Genomic DNA, 17,658 nt, shown 5'->3' with positions numbered 1-17,658 from the left:
GGTACGATCAGAATGCCACTCTGGTCGAACTTCAGCCTGGACAGGAGGTGTATGTCTTGGCCCCAGTGGAGCCCTGTGCCCTTCAGGATAAGTGGACAGGACCATTTGAGGTTGTGGAGCGCAAGAGCCCCGTGACATACTTGGTGGACATGAAGACGCCCAGGAACCCTTTGCGGGTCCTACATGTCAACCGCCTCAAGCCCCACTTGCGAAGGTCCGAAGTGGGCATGTTGTTGGCAACCGATGACGGAATGGAGGAGGAGTCGGAGCCTCTTCCTGACCTCTTGGTGGCCTGTGAGAAGGATGGGTCAGTGGATGGAGTTAACCTCTCACCCTCCCTGACCGCCGAACAACAGGAGGACTGCCGCCAGTTGCTGGGGCAGTTTCCAGACCTGTTCTCCCTGGTTCCGAGTGTCACAGGTTGGTGCGTCCATGATGTGGACACTGGAGACAGCTTACCGGTGAAGCATAAGGCTTACAGGGTAACTGACAGGGTACGGGCCTGCATCAAGGAGGAGGTCTCCAAGATGCTTGCCCTCGGGGTGGTTGAGTCTTCCAGCAGTCCTTGGTCCAGCCCCGTGGTCTTGGTTCCGAAGGCTGCTGCGCCGGGAGCCACACCCGAACTCCGGTTCTGTGTGGACTACAGAGGACTCAATTCAGTCACGAAAACTGACGCGCACCCCATCCCCAGAGCTGACGAGCTCATTGATCGGCTAGGGGCTGCCCGGTTCCTCAGCACGTTTGATTTAACGTCTGGGTACTGGCAGATCGCCTTGACCGATGGGGCAAAGGAGAGGTCGGCATTCTCAACCCCAGATGGGCATTTCCAGTTCCGGGTTATGCCATTTGGAATGAAGAATGCCCCTGCCACCTTTCAGAGATTGGTCAACCAGGTGTTGGCTGGACTGGACGAGTTCAGTGCCGCCTACCTGGATGACATCGCGGTGTTCAGCGGCACCTGGCCCGAACACCTGCGACACCTCTGGGAAGTGTTGATGGCCCTGCGCAGAGCAGGCCTCACAATCAAGGCAAGCATATGCCAGATTGGGCAGGGTTCAGTGGTGTACTTGGGACACCAAGTTGGGAGTGGCAAGGTAGCCCCCTTGCAGCCCAAAATCGAAACCATCCTGGCTTGGGAACCCCCCCAAGACCCAGACTGCAGTGAGAGCCTTCCTGGGGCTCACTGGGTATTACAGGAGGTTTGTCAAGGGCTATGGCACGATTGTGACCCCCTTGACAGAGCTGACTTCGAAAAAGCAGCCCAGGAATGTGATTTGGACTGACACCTGTCAGAAGGCTTTCGACACCCTGAAGACTGCCATGTGCACGGCGCCCGTGCTCCTGGCCCCCGATTTCTCCAAGGAGTTCATTGTGCAAACAGACGCTTCAGAGCATGGTGTAGGGGCTGTTCTTTCACAGATGACTGAGGAGGGCTTTGACCAACCCGTAGCCTTCATAAGTCGGAGGTTACTTCCACGGGAAAGTAGGTGGAGTGCAATAGAGCGTGAAGCATTTGCTGTGGTCTGGGCGCTGAAGAAGCTAAGACCCTACTTGTTTGGGTCTCACTTCCGAGTTCAGACGGACCACAGGCCCCTCAGATGGTTGATGCAAATGAGGAGTGAGAACCCGAAACTGTTGAGGTGGTCCATTTCTCTACAGAGTATGGACTTTACGGTGGAACACCGCCCTGGCACCGATCACGCCAACGCTGACGGTCTGTCCAGATTTTTCCGCCTTAGTGATGTGGAACTCCCTGGGGAAGGGTAGTTCCCCCCACATTTCAGCTGGAGGGGACACATGTTAGACCTGGCACCTTGGCGTGAGTCTCCCTTCCACTTTTTGCTGATGTGCCTCCGATGTTTTGCTGGTTTTCCGATACTCAGGGCACTGCGCCACGGCTGATCCGTGCCGCAGTGCAAGTGCTCCCTACTGTAAATTGTACATACGATTGGTATCCACGATTGGTGCATTGGATTTACTGTTAGTCCCTAGTAAAGTGCACGAGAGAGTGCCGGGGCTTGTAGATGCCAATACTGCTGGTGGGCCTGCAGCGCTGGTTGCGCCACCCACCGAAGCAGCCGTAAAGATGTGTCTGGGAACTGCGACCGCAGAACCCGCGTGCGGTCTCGTACTGTCAAGCTAGCTGGGCAAGTGTCCCCACTTGCCCGCACCGACCCTTCCCTTGACTACATATTAGTCACCCCTATGGTAGGCCTGCGGGCAGGGTGCGTTGTAGGTGTAAGGTAGGACAAGCCCTGATGTGCGTGGCATGTCCTAGTAGTGACTTACAACGAAGACCGTATTTCACTACTGAAGGCTACCTGCTCCATTAGGCCAGACTGAGCTGCGAGGATTATTACACCCTATAATCCCCGCAGGCTCAAGGAGCATGGTAGTGAGTCATGTTTAGTATGCCTGAACTCAGGATAATGAGATATTTCTTGTAGTCAAGTTTATTTTAGTATCCTGGGTTTGCAAAATGCTACTTTTAGAAAGTTAGCATTTGCTTGCTTAACCATTTCAGCCGCCTCTGCTGGTATGTGTATCTGTCTGTCTGGGATGTGTGAGTGACAGGGCTGGAGGGATGACAGGTGGTGAATGCGCAGATTACACCTTAGTGGGAGGTAGGAGTGCCTCTTGACTCGAACTGTCACTGTGCTCGGCCACCACAATGCTGGCTCCACCCTCCTGGGGAGCGGCGGATGGCTCTGCCGGCACCTGGCCCAGGAAGGGCGAAGCCCCCATCAACAAGGTACTCTGGCCACCCCTGTCCAGACAATGCTGGCTCCACCTCCTGTGGGGCGTCTGATGCGCCTGCCCCTCACACTGAAAGCAGAAGCCGGAGTACACCCGCCGGGGTACTCCAGAACTGAGAGTGGCTATGCAAAGGCCCCCCTGGCCTGCGAGAACAAAAGAATTGGCCTATAAAAGAAGGAGCCCGGCTCCTTGAGAATTAGATCCGGTTTGGGCCACAGAAGGACTCTGCCCTACGAGAAGGACCGTGAGAGACAAGGAAGGGTGCTGACTCTTGCCTGTGTCTGGTGCCTTGCTGCTGAAGGAGAGGAAGACAAAAAGACTACGAAAAGACTTTTGCTCTACTTGTGCCAAACTCTGCTAAAGAGATCTCCAAGGGCTTGCAACTGAACTTGCCCCCTGACCAGCGTCCCAGGACCAGTGGACGCTACCCCCTTGGAAGAAAGCGACTGCGGGTGCTGATCATCGCCGCAGCACTGACGGAGGAATCTCCTCCAAGGCAACGACATCAACCTGACCACCGTGACCGGGGCCCACAGCAACAGCAGGAGCAAAGTAAGGACCAGCCGCCGCTGGCCCGAACACCGTGACCGCAACTGCACCGGGAGCCCGAGAGCAAAGCAAAGGAGGACCCGTCCGGTCCGAGCTCTCGAGGTGACTGCATAACGAGCAGCCACTCACCTGCAAAGACGGACAGTTGCCCTACGAGGATCCGCAAAGTCGGTAGCCTGCCCGACAGCCCAGCTGTGAGTCCACAGCTGCACCGACATTTGGCTGGGTACGTCCTGCACTTGGGGACCGTACTGCCACTTGTCACCACCGCACAGCCGCCGCCTCCAGGGTCGGAGCGGACGACGAGGAGAGGACCCTGCCGCCACAAAACACCGCTGCCCCGGAAGACCAGTGACCTGCTCGGCTGAAGAGCCGCAACGATCAGCGACCCCGGGAAGGCAACGCGACGTGGGACAGATCCCCTGGAAGCTGCCGGCTCCACAAGAACTTTGAGTAACACCGGCCTACGGGCCTCAAGAGAACTGCCTAAGAACTGTGGTAACCCGAATTAAGTAATCTGCAACCGTTTTCGTAAACTATATCGACTGTATTCACAAGCCTGCTTAAAATCTATATAAAGATATATATTTTTACAGAATACAGTCTGGTCTCGTTGTGTGGTGGGTTGGTTGTAAAGGTGTACTGTTGCAAGTGTTTAACCCTATGTGCCCCAAAGATTAGCCTACGACTGCTTAAGCCACACTACCTAGAGGGTAAGCAGAGGTTGTCTGGAAGGTAACCCTCAGCCCTGACGAGGAAGAGAGAGTCCCTGCTTGTCGCTAGTGTTGCACTGCGCCAACTAGAGCCTCCCCCTTCCTACACTCACTTTATACGTTAAAATCTCTATGGTTTTGGATGTGCTAATCTACGGACCGAGCTGCTATACTGGACTATGGTTGATTGAAGAATCATTAAATGTTTAATGCACATGGCAAAAAGTATAATGCTGTATCTCATATTGCTCTTATGGACAATAAAAAATAACATTAAAAAGATCAAACAAAGTAATGTAATCTTGAGTGTACCGATAGTTAATGAAGACATGTCACCTTCTTGTTAATTTTGAAATTTATACCCAACAACATCACAGAAAAACAAAACTGTGTACATAACTGAAGCAATGATTGTTTTTCTTGCACTTTTTACCTTTATATGATGAAAGTTATAAGCTCATATATGACTGCTACTGACTCAAATTCAATAAGTATATCTTAAATAGGCGGGGGGCCATTCTGTGACCGAGGACATACCTGCTGCCCCGCTGACCTGGATAGCTGCTCCTGGGTGGCACACGCTGTGAGTCTCCCCGCCGCTGCTCTGCACCATCTTGCGGCCGGAGACTACAGCTCCCAGCGAGCTTTGCAGGCACTTCCGGTTTCCCGCCCTCATCGCGCCCGGAGGCGCTAATAAAGCGCAGACGCTCCCTCGGTGGAGCGGGGGGCTATCTGTGACCGAGGACATACCTGTTGCCCCGCTGACCTGGATAGCTGCTCCTGAGTGGCACACGCTGTGAGTCTCCCCGTCGCTGCTCTGCACCATCTTGCGGCCGGAGACTACAGCTCCCAGCGAGCTTTGCGGGCACTTCCGGTTTCCCGCCCTCATCGCGCCCGGAGGTGCTACTAAAGCGCAGACGCTCCCTCCACGTCGCGGGACGCGTGCGGGACCAGCCAGGCTCAGCCCGGGCAAAGGGCGGGCCCTCTGTGGCCCTCAGAGGCCAGAAGAGACTAGGCTGGGCCACAGACCCTGATTTCGTTCCGTACTGATTAACAACTGCTTGATTCACATGAGACTTTGGTGTTTTGTTTATAATCTTTAATTGTGTAAAGTGCTTTAGATATTTTCCGATTGTTTTCTCATTGCACACATCTCCCACTGTGTAAGGATAAGACTGTGTAATGTCCAATCCTAAAAAAGATAAGTCTGCTACCGGTTTGGGCACCATGGATAACTGGTTAAAAAGGTGAACCAAATCAACAATGAGAGAAGGGCTTCTTTGGGTCGAGTGAGTCTCCCTTTGTTACATGATGAGGCCTCGCCTCCACTGGGGGACATTGCATTGGAAAATAGTGATGTTACAAGTGACCGGGCTATTATAACCACAGTAGTACAGGTACATAGGGAGACACTTGATGTCCTGCCTGATACTTCTATTGAGGAATCAGAGCAGGCGCCACCAGTAACCAGACCTGTGAGATCCTGTAGAAAATTGTAATCTAAACGTGGGGGGAAGCACAACAAATAAAGAGTAGATCCTCCACGAGTAGTTTGCAATGGCCCTATCCCTGGACCTTGTCCTGTGGACGGAAATAAAGAGGGGGGTACGCTCATACATTCTGAGCAATTTTCCCTACTTGTTAGCTCTATAGTAGCAAAAATAGAGGCTAAAATGGAAGATCTGATGAGACCCCTGACCACTAAGCTGGACACTGTGTCGCTAGAAGTGGATAGACTGGGTGGTCTAGTGTCAGCATATCTGGCCACAGCCCCAGTTGCTCCACCCAAGGTAGTAGATAAGGGTCAGAGTACCAGGAGAGAGAATGTGCGGCAGATCTGTCGGCAAGTACCTGCCACCGAATCTGCTCCCCCTGCCCAACCACTAGCAACTGATCAGAATAGACAACCCATAGTAGAGTCTGAAGGAAGGCCTGACTTCAAACATATAAGGAAAAGTCGCTATATCAATTTGCCCCCTGATTGTGCTCCTTATGTGGCGGTTTTAACAAATGTTCCGCCTATTGATGACTTTTCTGCCCAGTCTCATGGGGAATCTCACGATTCCTTAAAAAACAAAACAGTTGCGTGGTTGAGTAAAAACTGTGGATTTCCAACCAAATACTCTGATCAAATACTATCAACGCGAAGGGTGAATTGGATTGGTCTGCCTAGTAAGACCGCCAGTGGGGATTGTATTGTCGTAAATTTTAAGCACCCGCAACATGTGGCAACAGTATTACTAAGCGCAGGCTCTCTAGTATATAACGTGAACAGTGTATGTGTTCGCCCACTTGGCTATTTTTATGCCCATCTGATTATAGCCCCCCCTGACCCCAGGAAATTCAGGCCACTGACTCAGTCCTTGACACCGGCACTGAAGACACCATATCTGTATAATGTTAATGACCACCGTTGGAATGGCCCCAATGTGGAAACACATAATAGATATAATGCTGCTATCCAATGTGGAAATGGTTTTAATGTGGACATTCAGAACAGATATGACTTGCTCTCTGGCCTGGAGGCGTGTGATTGACGCAAGGAGTGTGTGGGGCAAGGAAAGAAATATGTGGTAGAAGAAGGTCATGAAGGGACTCTCGAGGTGATAACGAATGGTAGCCATGTAATCTGTTGGAACATTGCGGGATTGGGTTCAAAGATGGGAGATTGTAACTGGATCAGGTTCATTAAGCAATATCAGATCATCTGTCTTCAGGAGACCTGGTCGGTTGAATGTGACTTTTTCCTTGAAGGTTATAAATCATTTTATGTTCCCGCGTCTGCATCTAGCAGGAGTAGGCCAAAGGGGGGATTAGTTACATTCATTTCTGTTGCTTTACCTTGTAATATACGTAGAGTTTTAACGGACAACCCAGGTATTATTGGGTTGATATTAACTGGAGATAACTGTTTGGCTGGCCTGGTTAATTTTTATAATGGTGTAAATTTATGCTCATCTCTCAGCCAAGTATTGGCACTAAATGATTTTATTCGCTCCTCTATGAAAGAATGTCTCCATAACCTCTTGATTATGGGTGATTTTAATGTCCATCCATGTGGCGATCTCTTGCTGAAATGCATTTCGGATGTGCATTGTGTATGATCCCAGGGCCTGCACATGGAACACACAGTTGAAGGGGAATTACTCAACGATTTATTGAATGATCTAGACTTAATAATAGCTATGGAATTGAGGGACCCTACTAAGTGTTTTTATACCCCTACCTTTAAAGGGCATGGACGGGGAACTTTCATTTGCTATGTGTTACTCACATTGCCAATGCAGTCCTTTGTGGACTCCTTCTCTATTAAAAATAGTGAGTTTAGTGATCATAACCCACTCACCGTTCAGTTGAAGGGTCCCTGGGTAGTTAAGGAAACCCGTAATTGTGTTTCTGGTAGTCTTAGCACAACTGATGGAAGATGCCGCCTTAGATGGTCTATGATTGCTGCTGATCTGCTGTACAAAAAAATAACAGACACTTGTACAGATGAAATATTGAGTTGTACCACAGTTGGGACTGAACCAATTAGGGTCCTGGGTAGTTTTCAAAATTTGTCGGATAAAGTGTCTCAGCTGATGTTGGCCCCTGCAAAAAACATAGAAGTCAGGGGACCAAGATGGTTTAACCAGGATTGCTCTAAAGCAGCACGCAATTTAAGGTTGGCTCTGGCAGCCAACCCCAGAGTAAAATTGACTGTTCAAGCGTGTAGGAAAGAATATAAATCAGTTATTGCCACACGCAAGGACCTTTTAAGAGAGGAGGCATGGAATGAGATTCTTGATCCAGATACCTTGAAGTGCAGCTCTAGATTCTGGGCATTGGTAAAGAAACATTTCCTGGTGCAGGATTTGGGTGATGGTCTGGAATGTTGCATAACTAAGGATGAGTGGGTAAATCACAAAAAATTATACTGTTGCACGTCAATGGAAATCCCTAATTTTCCCCCTTGCGATAGTGATAGCATTATTAGGTTTGAAAGAGGCGAGATTATGGAGGGCATAGTGGAATTGACAGCTGGGAAAGCTCCGGGCCCTGATGGTATCCCCCCAGACTTGTATCGGTCTGACCCTAGCTTTTGGGCACCCATACTGGAGGCGGTCTTCAATGCGGCTGCAACAGGTGGTTGTCCACAATCATGGGGGGTCCCCACAATTGTTCCTGTCTTCAAGAAGGGGGACAGGGGTAGCCCACTCAGTTATAGGCCAATTTCATTAATAGATTCTATGGTCAAAATAGTAGGTAGAATGCTACTGCAAAGATTGTCGGACTGGGCGTTGGCAAATAACATCATGTCCATCGCTCAGTATGGCTTCTGCGGTGGACGTTCGACTATAACACAGTGCCTTAATCTCTTCTTAATTCTAAGCAAGTACACTGTAGCGGAGAGGGGTACAATCCACCTTGCCTTCATGGACTTGTCATCTGCTTTCGACTGTGTTAACAGGGGAAAGCTCTGGCAGTCCATGAGGGAAAAGGGTGTTGATAATGGGATTGTTAATTTCCTTGCTGACCTACACAGTAATACTAGTGCCAATGTAAGGTATTCTCAGGATCTGGGCGTAACTAGTAATTTTGACATGAGAAAGGGTGTGCGTCAAGGTTGTATCCTAGCCCCCTTTCTTTTTAACTTTCATATCAATGACCTAGATAGCGACCTGCAGAATATTCATGCCGACTGTCCTAGAGTCGGTAGGCGAGGTATTCCTGTTCTTTTATATGCAGATGATGCCGTTTTAATCTCTAGAACTGAGAGGGGACTCCAAGCTCTACTTAACGCTTTTAAACTGTATGTCAGACAGAGACTTACTGGTCAACAATTCCAAATCATTCATAGTGCAAGTTGGCCAACAGCCAAGTAGAAACTTCTTGTTTAAGCTAGATGATGTAGTTATCCCTGTATCGAAATCATTCTCGTATCTTGGGGTTATTTTCGATAATAAACTTAGTTGGGGTCCACATCTTGTTAAGAAGAAAGGTGAATTGGCCAGGGTGAAAGCCTCCATTTTTAACTTTGCGGCAAAACTGGGGAAATAACCTACCAGTGCCATGATGAAACTTTATAATGCGAAATCAGTGGCCACTGCTGTTTATGGCAGTGAACTGTGGGGATATGTCGTGGGGGAGCAGTTACAGACTGCTAAAAATTCTTTCATGAAGCGCCTCTTGTGTGTCCCAGATGGAACTTCTAACTTTGCAGTACATGAAGAGTTGGGGGCACAATACTTAAGCGACATTTTTTCTTTACGCCCGCTGACATGTTGGCTAAACTTGTGGCTAAATGTGGACATTCCATTGACTCATTTGATCATGAAAGACTTTTTGTCCCAGGATAAGGCAATAGGCACCCCATGGTTAAATTACTTGAAATCTAGTTTCTCCAGGCTCGGACGTTTGGATTTGTTTGAACATGCGAGCAGGATTGTAATAGGTGATGTGGAGGTAATTAAACAGGCTTTCCTCATGGATAGGAGTATGCAAAGGGAAGGTGTGGAGCTTCAAAAACCAACTGTAAGAAAATCTGTTATGCTAAAATCTTGTGAATCTATGGAGCCATATTTGACTGTGTAGTGTAGTTCCTAGTTTCCCACTAGGCCCTGCGCATTGGAATAACATAAACAGTAGTATCGACGTGGAACTGCGGATATTCCAGGCCTCCACTGACTATGCTAAACTTAATTGGGTTGTGTTACCAACTAGCTCAGAGGTCACTGGAAACTTTCTTCTCTGCATAGGAAGTGATCAGCTTCCTGGGCACAGACAAGAAGGGATTCAGTTTTCCAACAACCGTGCAACATGACAACTTTGCTCCTCAGATCAAGAGTCGATCTCTAGGGTCGTGTGAAACAATAGACACAGATTTCACTCAGTCAGTCTAGTGCAGTTTACTTTCACAGTATGTAGAGAATAGAGAGACGGGCGTTTATCAATAAAGGGTTAACATTTATTGAACAGTCTTTCTTCTCGTACAAGAGAAATGTATTGCCACAATTGCAATAACTGTTATTATAAAAAGTACGTACAGTAAGATAAGTATTGCGAAATAGAACTGTAAAAGCATTGATATGGTTTCTTAGCCATACAATGGTTTAAAAGTAATAAAACATATATACAGTCATATATACATTAGGCTAACATACTCAACTGGTGCTTCTAACTAAGCCTACCCCAGTGTGCCTGACCTAAGCCTAACACGTGAAAAGGGGAGTAAGTAAGTAGCTTAAGTTAAGTTGGTTTTGCCAAGGTTTGTTTCAAGAATTCTCGTCTAAGGGTTTAGTCAACACCATACCTCTGAATAGAATGATGGAGGATTGGTATCTCCTTCAGGGGTCTCTCTCGATATCCCAGTCACCCGCGAGGGTAAACCGGAAGCGCCGGGACTGGATTTCTCTGCACGAGAAATGCAGCTCGCTTCTCTCAGCGCGTCGAGGAAGGAGGGGTGACAGCGTCCGCGGGCAGCTGGGCTGGATGTCTTCGCAGAGGACGGCTGCTCGGCTCCTCAAGCGTACTGCACCATAGGTCGCGCTTTAGCGGCGATAATGGTAATCAGCAGCTTCACCACCACAGGATAGCAGGCTGCAGCGACAGAGTGCTAGTTTTTACCAACACAGGGTCATGCAGGCAGCTGGCATCAGCAACAGGGAACGAACTCGCAGCTCGTATCTTTCTCATTGCTTAAGGCAACGTTGGTAATATTTATACCTGACAGGTGCCGGGTTTGACGCAAGTTTGCTGGACATAAGACGTCAATTAAAGATGTCACTAGGAAGTGACAGTTATCAGTTGCTCATTAGAGTTCCATTACTAATCAAAACATAGCAAGCGGGGATTTCCAGGTTTGCTAAGTTTTTATCTTGTTGAAGAACTCGGAGTGTTATCTAGGAATATCAGATAGTGACTGCTGCACTGTCATTGCACTAATTGGTCGCAAAGGAAGTAGCAGAGAGTCATGCTGGAATGTGGCTCTGTTCGTGTGAGGCCAGAGATGACTTTTCAGAAAATCGCACTTGAACGGTTATGCCAATATAGGGAATAAATGGATTTATAGCCGAATAGGGGCATAAGGTCACAGTATCGATCAGGAACCTAGATAAGCACGCAACACCCACTCCACGTTTTCATGTCCATCAAAATTACTAAAACTAAGCAATTAGATGCATGTGTAACATTGCCCACCCCAAAATACATAAATGCATTCGAAATAGGCGTACTTGTAATACATGGAATTTTAGGTACTGTACGTTTTTTTTTTTTTTTTAAAGCATAGTAATCATTCAAAAGGTATTGCATATGAAATCAATGAACGATTATGCAAAAAGAATTACACATGAAGTATCTCTGACAGAAGAAATGCGAGATAAATCATCACATAAAAATGCATTGTAATAACATGTGTGCTAGAGGCTGGTGTCATGTTGTTATGTCTCTAGATGTGTTTAGAAATAGAAGTGTGAAGCTTCTGTTCTCTAAGAATAGTTTTTACGTTAAGCAAAGAATTGTTCGTGCCAAAAAGAGAGGGTCAATATTTTTAAAAAATTGTCCAATTCAAAGAAAATAGATTTCCAAAGCTCCTGGCAGTTTTTGTTGATCAAAACTGAAGGCCGAATTCAGAGTTCATGGGAACGCTGTGTGTCGGAAAGCTTCTCAAAAGTTATTGTTTCTCTATGGGTGAGAACATCGTATCAGACAGGCTCGCAAAGAATTGGTCTACAAAATCAGGTGATAGTTCAACCAAATTAGATAGCGCTGTAACTTGGCAGGTGTGAGAATGATTTCTGTCATCGAAGGCAGGACCAGAAATGCTCACAGAACGTTGTACCTGGATGATGTTGCTTTTGTCACTCGCTCCACTGTTACCACTTGGCTGTAGTACAGGAGTCTCCACGAATACCGTCATCAGGATTGGTAGCCGCTGGGAACAACACAATGCGTGAGCCGTTATTGGACTGAGCAAAGTATCGACGTCCATTGGTACTGCTGATGGAAGTGAAAGACAGATGTCCAACACGCATTCATCGCCGCAAAGCATACACCGTAGCACAGGTAAAATGCAATTTTGCCATATCGGTCTGAATGAAAGGAACCAGGTCATGTTTAGATCTCTCAGCCTGGCCAATCCTAGGACGTTAGTTATCCTGTCCCTGTAGCGCATTGCTAGGATTGTCTCTTCCATTCCCATGGGAGCTATGTCTGAGCCGAGGCTTGCCATAACGTAGCAGGATGGTCAAAAATAGAATCCCTGCGATGAGTCCCAAAAATAGTGGTATGCCGCCAAAGATGGAGTGCACAAAATTAGGAAAGATTCCCAAAATTGCCTGGAAGGGTGTTAGCAGTCCCGTAAAGACTGTCTTAAATATGCCTGGGATGCTTGTTGCACTAGACATGTTAAGGAGTTGGCTGAACATTTCTACGAAATGCACGGGGCAATTTGTTGATAAAAGGTCATGGACTTCAGTAGCCGTCCTTGCGACTAGAAGATCATACGTCTCTTTAGATGACGTTATAGGCACTGTTGTCTGTAAAAGCACAGATTTCATTTTGCTTAATGTATCAATTCGTATAGAATAGAGATCCAGATGAGGCCAGAGAGGAGTCACTATGTCTGGAGGCCCGCTCGGAAACAATGCTTGCATACAACATTTGACCATGGACGTTACTTGTACTAGATAACTTTTCCCTGGCGCGAGGCCACAGCACCTGTGATCCGTTCTAAGAATGTAACTCCCGTTCGAAAGTTGCATAAAGAAGGGCTCTATCTGAGTTGCAGGTGTGACTAGCTGGTGGCATGAGAGGTTATTTGAATTTCCATCACATGCTCCGTGTAAATTAATACCCTGACACAAAAGTATACCGCTTAGTGAGTGTTTACAGTTGTCACCACTAAGAAATACATTTTTGTCGCTGTCACTATAGCAAGAATGAGTGTATGGTAATTTCCATTCGGATTTTACATATCCCTTACCCAATTGTTCATATTGGCCAGCAGGTATGTACTCAAGGCATTTATGAAATCGGAAAGTTGTTATCGGAATTGTGATAATTCCGTGTATTATCCATTCAATGACAGGACTCTCTGACATTGTCAATGGTAATCTCTCGAGTTTCTCGATGCTCAAGATTGTATAGTCTGCTCCTTTCTGTGCCAAACTGATCTGTTTATCAGTAAGGTTAAAAATGGAAAATAATGACGTTGTGTTGATTAAACGCCAAGGCACATAGCCTGAACGAAGATTTTGCAGCGTCCAGCCTAGTTCTATAATAGAGCGTAATTGAGACTGGCCATGTTGTAACATTAGCAAATCTCTGTCTATCACATCAAAGGCAGAGGATACAATATTGTCCAAAGAATATATTCTGGAAGACAGAGTCATTAACCCATTGTCTACTACAGAAAGTGATTTCTCCAAATTAATACGATCAATTTCTCGTATTTTTTCAGCAGTTTCAATTTGCTTCACTTTCCAAGCCTCGTTGTAAGCAGCATAGATACTGGTCGCTATGAAACGCTTTTGACGCTGTTTGTGTGGTCCAAGAATGAAGTCGCGCAAATCAGCACCATCTTTTAATAAAGACAAGTGTTGCTTAATTTCAGCCAGTGTGGATGCAGCTAGCCATTCTAGGCAGAGTTTCCCTACACTGTATGTTGTTATAATCCCTGGATGTTGTCTCTGGGAGTATCTAGGGTCTAATCTGGTCATTTTTAACCCCTGTGTTTTATTCAGGAATCTATCTTGACAGCTATTTTTGTCTATAGGCCAGATTAACCACTTTTTCCAATCAGGATGTGTTCTGTTGAAATGTAAAATTTGTGACACGTCTAACTCAATATCAGCTCTTGCATTTTCAGGTATTGGCTTTGGAATAGACGGTGCTTTAAGGTCTTTGATCTTAGCTAGGCCAAGACAAGATGTTTGGTGTACAGTGTCATTTAAAAATAACATTTGTTCAGGTATCATGCAGGTTCTAAATAGTGCTTCTATGCCTTGCACCTGCCAATCTTTTGTACCCCAAATGGTTTTCGTTTCAATATTATTTTTCCAATAATCAAAACCAAATGTCATCATTTTGTCATAAAATGTTTCTGAATATATCAATTTAGAATTTGTCAGCATTGTTTTCATTCCTGTTTTATCTAACAGTTTATAATAAAACGTTTCTGCATCACTGGTGTTAAACCCTGAGAAGTATTTGAATTTCTCAAAAAATGCTTTAGAACTGCTTTTAGGTGGTGTAGAACAATGTTCCCATTGATTATACATAAAAACATTTCTAGGCTGTGCAGATTTATGCAAGTAATGATCCCCATAATGGGTGTAACAGAATAACTGCTCATAACTAGATGAACCTTGTAAATAATCATGATCTGTGAATCTAGCTGACATTACTAAATCAGACATCATGTCATTAATACTGTTAAAGTCCCAATCATCAGAGAATGTACTTGGTGTCACAAAGTCACTTAAGGAAACCTTTAGTTGATGAGGATACTTCAGGATTTCGACCGGACCATAGATCTCATAGTCTGTTTTCTCCCATACTACCCCACCAGGTATTGGAATTGCTGTGACATTTACTGTTGACAGTTCTCTTTTCTTCACGTGGGATGATCTGTGTGGTTTCAGGACTAGGTTGATGTTCTGACTTGCTGTGTCCATTGTAATATATTTTCCTTCAATGAATTTTCCCAAATACAGTACCATGATGAGCCAAAGCAGGAGGAAAAATACACCTAGACCGAACCAGAACTCTAGCCAAGGGGAAATTAGGTAGATTTCCTTCAGTTGATGAAAGAGTTCCGTTGCTTTTTCTTTAAAAGACTTTTTTGTTTCTGGCATCACTTCGGGGTCGTTTAAATCTTCAGAGAAGTTGTCGAAGTTGATGAAATAACCAGAGGCAGTTCTGTCAATTGATGGGATTGTTCTTTCAATCTGTCTCTCGGTAGCACTTTCTGATGCCACATCATTGTAGACTGGTGTTGTTTCTTGACGAACTGTTTCAATCTGTGTTTCAAGAGGCACGAGTTCCATGGCATTATTGCATAGTCCTTCATTGTGCACTGCAGGCTGATCGAATGTGATAAGTCTTTCAGTTTGAACCTCTTGGATTGTTGCAAGTTTGGGTATTCTGTTGTTTCTTGTGAGTCCACTGGGCCTACTGTTGATTATAGGCCACATGCTTGTGGTTTTACCAGATCGATGGACACGATTCTGTTCTCCTTTTTACCAGCAAGGGGCGGTAGCACAACTGATCTTGTTCCGGTGACTGACAAGACAGGTACTGCTTTTCTGTAAGAAGGCCCAAATTCCTTCTTAACCGCGATCTTTTCTCTGACTAGATCCCCAATCTTTGGAATCCAGACAGGCCTTGCTGGGGCTGTTGCGGGTGGTGCTTCGTCAGTGGTACTTGGCTGTTGCTTTAACTTTATGTTGCTTAATGATTTTCGTGTTTCATTCAGTTCCTGTAAAACAGCCAAACGGTCTTTTACATCAAAGTGCGTTTTTTCTTCTTGTACCACTGACATCTGACTATCGAGGTCCTGAACGTTCATTCTAATTCCGAACAATAGTTCGTATGGGCTGAAACCTTTTAGAGAATTTCTTGGCATGTTGTTAAGACTAGTCTGGACACTTATTAAATGTTTGACCCACCCAGCGCCTGAACCTAATACCTTCGCTGTTATAGATTGCTTTATGTCCCGGTTTTTTCTTTCTACCACACTATTTCCTTCCGGGTGCGACGGACAAGAATACCGCAACCCAATTCCCATGCTAGCCATGGCCTCCTTATAGGCTCGAGAGCTGAAAGCAGGACCCTGGTCAGAATGGAACGTGGTAATTGCGTATATGCCGATATGGACTCGCAAATCTTTTATAACCGTTCTAGCGTCAGCCGAGCGCTGGGGCCTCATTTTTTAAGTGCTTTTCGTCTTAACGGTGTACACTGGGACGCGCTTCTCTTCTTTGATTGCGCAGATAGACCGCCTTATGCTGTCTAGAAGGGATCCTGAAACTACACTGGCCTGTTCATTACTGCGATCTCTATTGCAGTCTTCACAATTTTGAGCAAAACATTGAATATCTATACTCATTCCTGGCCACCAGTACTCTGATTGCAATTCTTTCAGAGAGGCTTTGATTGTTTGGTGTTTCAGACCCAACCCCATGTGCGCTTCCAGTAATAGGAAGCCCCTCCTGCTCCTGTTTGGAATTACTCTGTCCCCCACTCCAGGGATTCGAGCAAAAGGAACGGAGTTTGCATCGATTATGTATGCATAATTGAGTGGATAGTTTACGGGTAGTGCTGCACAGTCGCCTTTTACGGTCGTTTTTACTGCCAGCATGGTTTCCCCGTCTATGTACTTATCTGTACGCTTTTTTGTGGCTACGGAAGCCGGTTTAGTTGCTTCCGCTTTGGCTGTATTAGCCAATGAATTCCCTGCAACGTGAACGCCATCACGTTGAAGACTCTGTGCGTGAATCACGTGAGTCTTTTGTAGTTCTTTGTGTAAAAGAGCAACCTCGTTCCAGAGCAATTTATGCTTTATTGTGGCACCTGTGTCATCTTTGTAGTCGTTTTCGATCCAACTCTGCAGTTTATTGTTGTAAGAGTTGACGCAAAAATGAGAATCGCACACTATAAGTGTGGGGAATTCGCGTTCTGCATTTTCGAGCGCCATCTTTAAAGATCTGATTTCAGTTCTCTGAACCGAACAGTTTCTTACAGATTCAGTTTTTGTTACTTTCGGTCTGAATTTACCGCACAGCCAATGACCTTTAATGATCGCACATGCTGCATTGTAGGATTTACTCTCTACATTAAAATGCTGTACAAAGCTATCTGTATAGATTATACAGACGTATTGTGGGAGAGGCAGAATTTCGATTGGCAGAGGATATTCTTCTTCATATTCTAAATCATTCAGTTCTTCAAATAGCGGGGCGAAATAGTATTTCACATCTTCCGCTCCTAGAGAATCTATGTACTGTATCCATTTCGGATCCAGTGACACTGTAGGCAGGTTTACTGGGCTGAATAGCGCCTCGAAGGCGGATTCCGCTGTAAGGATATTAATCCGTTTGCCGTGTGCTAGTTCTCGTTCATTTGCTAATGCGATTAGCACTGCGTTCACAGTTCTTTCTGTGTGACTGAATGTTTTTTCTGCTTGTGTGTACAAGTGAGATTTAATTGCAATTGGTACCTTTTCTCACTCATTAGAGGTCAGGTACGTGAATCCGCATCTTCCTGGGATGACTCGGATTACAAGATCGATCGTGTTGTCACGTGTATCTAATTTTGTTTTTGCTAACATGTCTGTTTGCAGTGATCTCAAAATTTCTGTGTGTTTTTGAGTCCAATTGATTTGTTTTAAATCAGGTTTTATTAGTTCGTAGAGAGGTTTAACCCTCTCTGCGTAATTTAGGATGTAAGTTCTTCCGAAATTCAGAAAACCTAGTATCGATTGTAAATTCTTCAGCGTTTTTGGAGCTTGGAGTACAGCGCACTTCTCTAAGAAGTTGTCCGCTAGGCTTTTCCCTTCACTTGATAATTCGTACCCTAAGAATAGTACTGTCAGATGGGCAATTCGGGACTTTTTAAAGTTGAATTTGTAACCCTCTGCTGCGAACCCAAGTATAAT

The 17,658-nt window shown here is 45.9% G+C and overlaps 1 protein-coding gene and 1 pseudogene across 2 annotated transcripts in view; one reads left to right on the top strand and one right to left on the bottom strand.

The window, feature by feature from the left end:
* The window catches only part of GNPAT (glyceronephosphate O-acyltransferase), a 920,813-nt gene that overhangs the window by 159,780 nt on the left and 743,375 nt on the right, over nt 1-17,658 (bottom strand). The gene's annotated exons all lie outside the window — the stretch shown is intronic.
* On the top strand, nt 5,202-6,556 carry LOC147708419 (uncharacterized; annotated as a pseudogene).

Source organism: Lissotriton vulgaris, chromosome 6 (assembly GCF_964263255.1).
Source record: "Lissotriton vulgaris chromosome 6, aLisVul1.2, whole genome shotgun sequence".
Taxonomy (NCBI): Eukaryota; Metazoa; Chordata; class Amphibia; order Caudata; family Salamandridae; genus Lissotriton; species Lissotriton vulgaris.
Note: the sequence above shows the minus strand (reverse complement) of the source record. Positions and strands in the feature narration are given on the sequence as shown.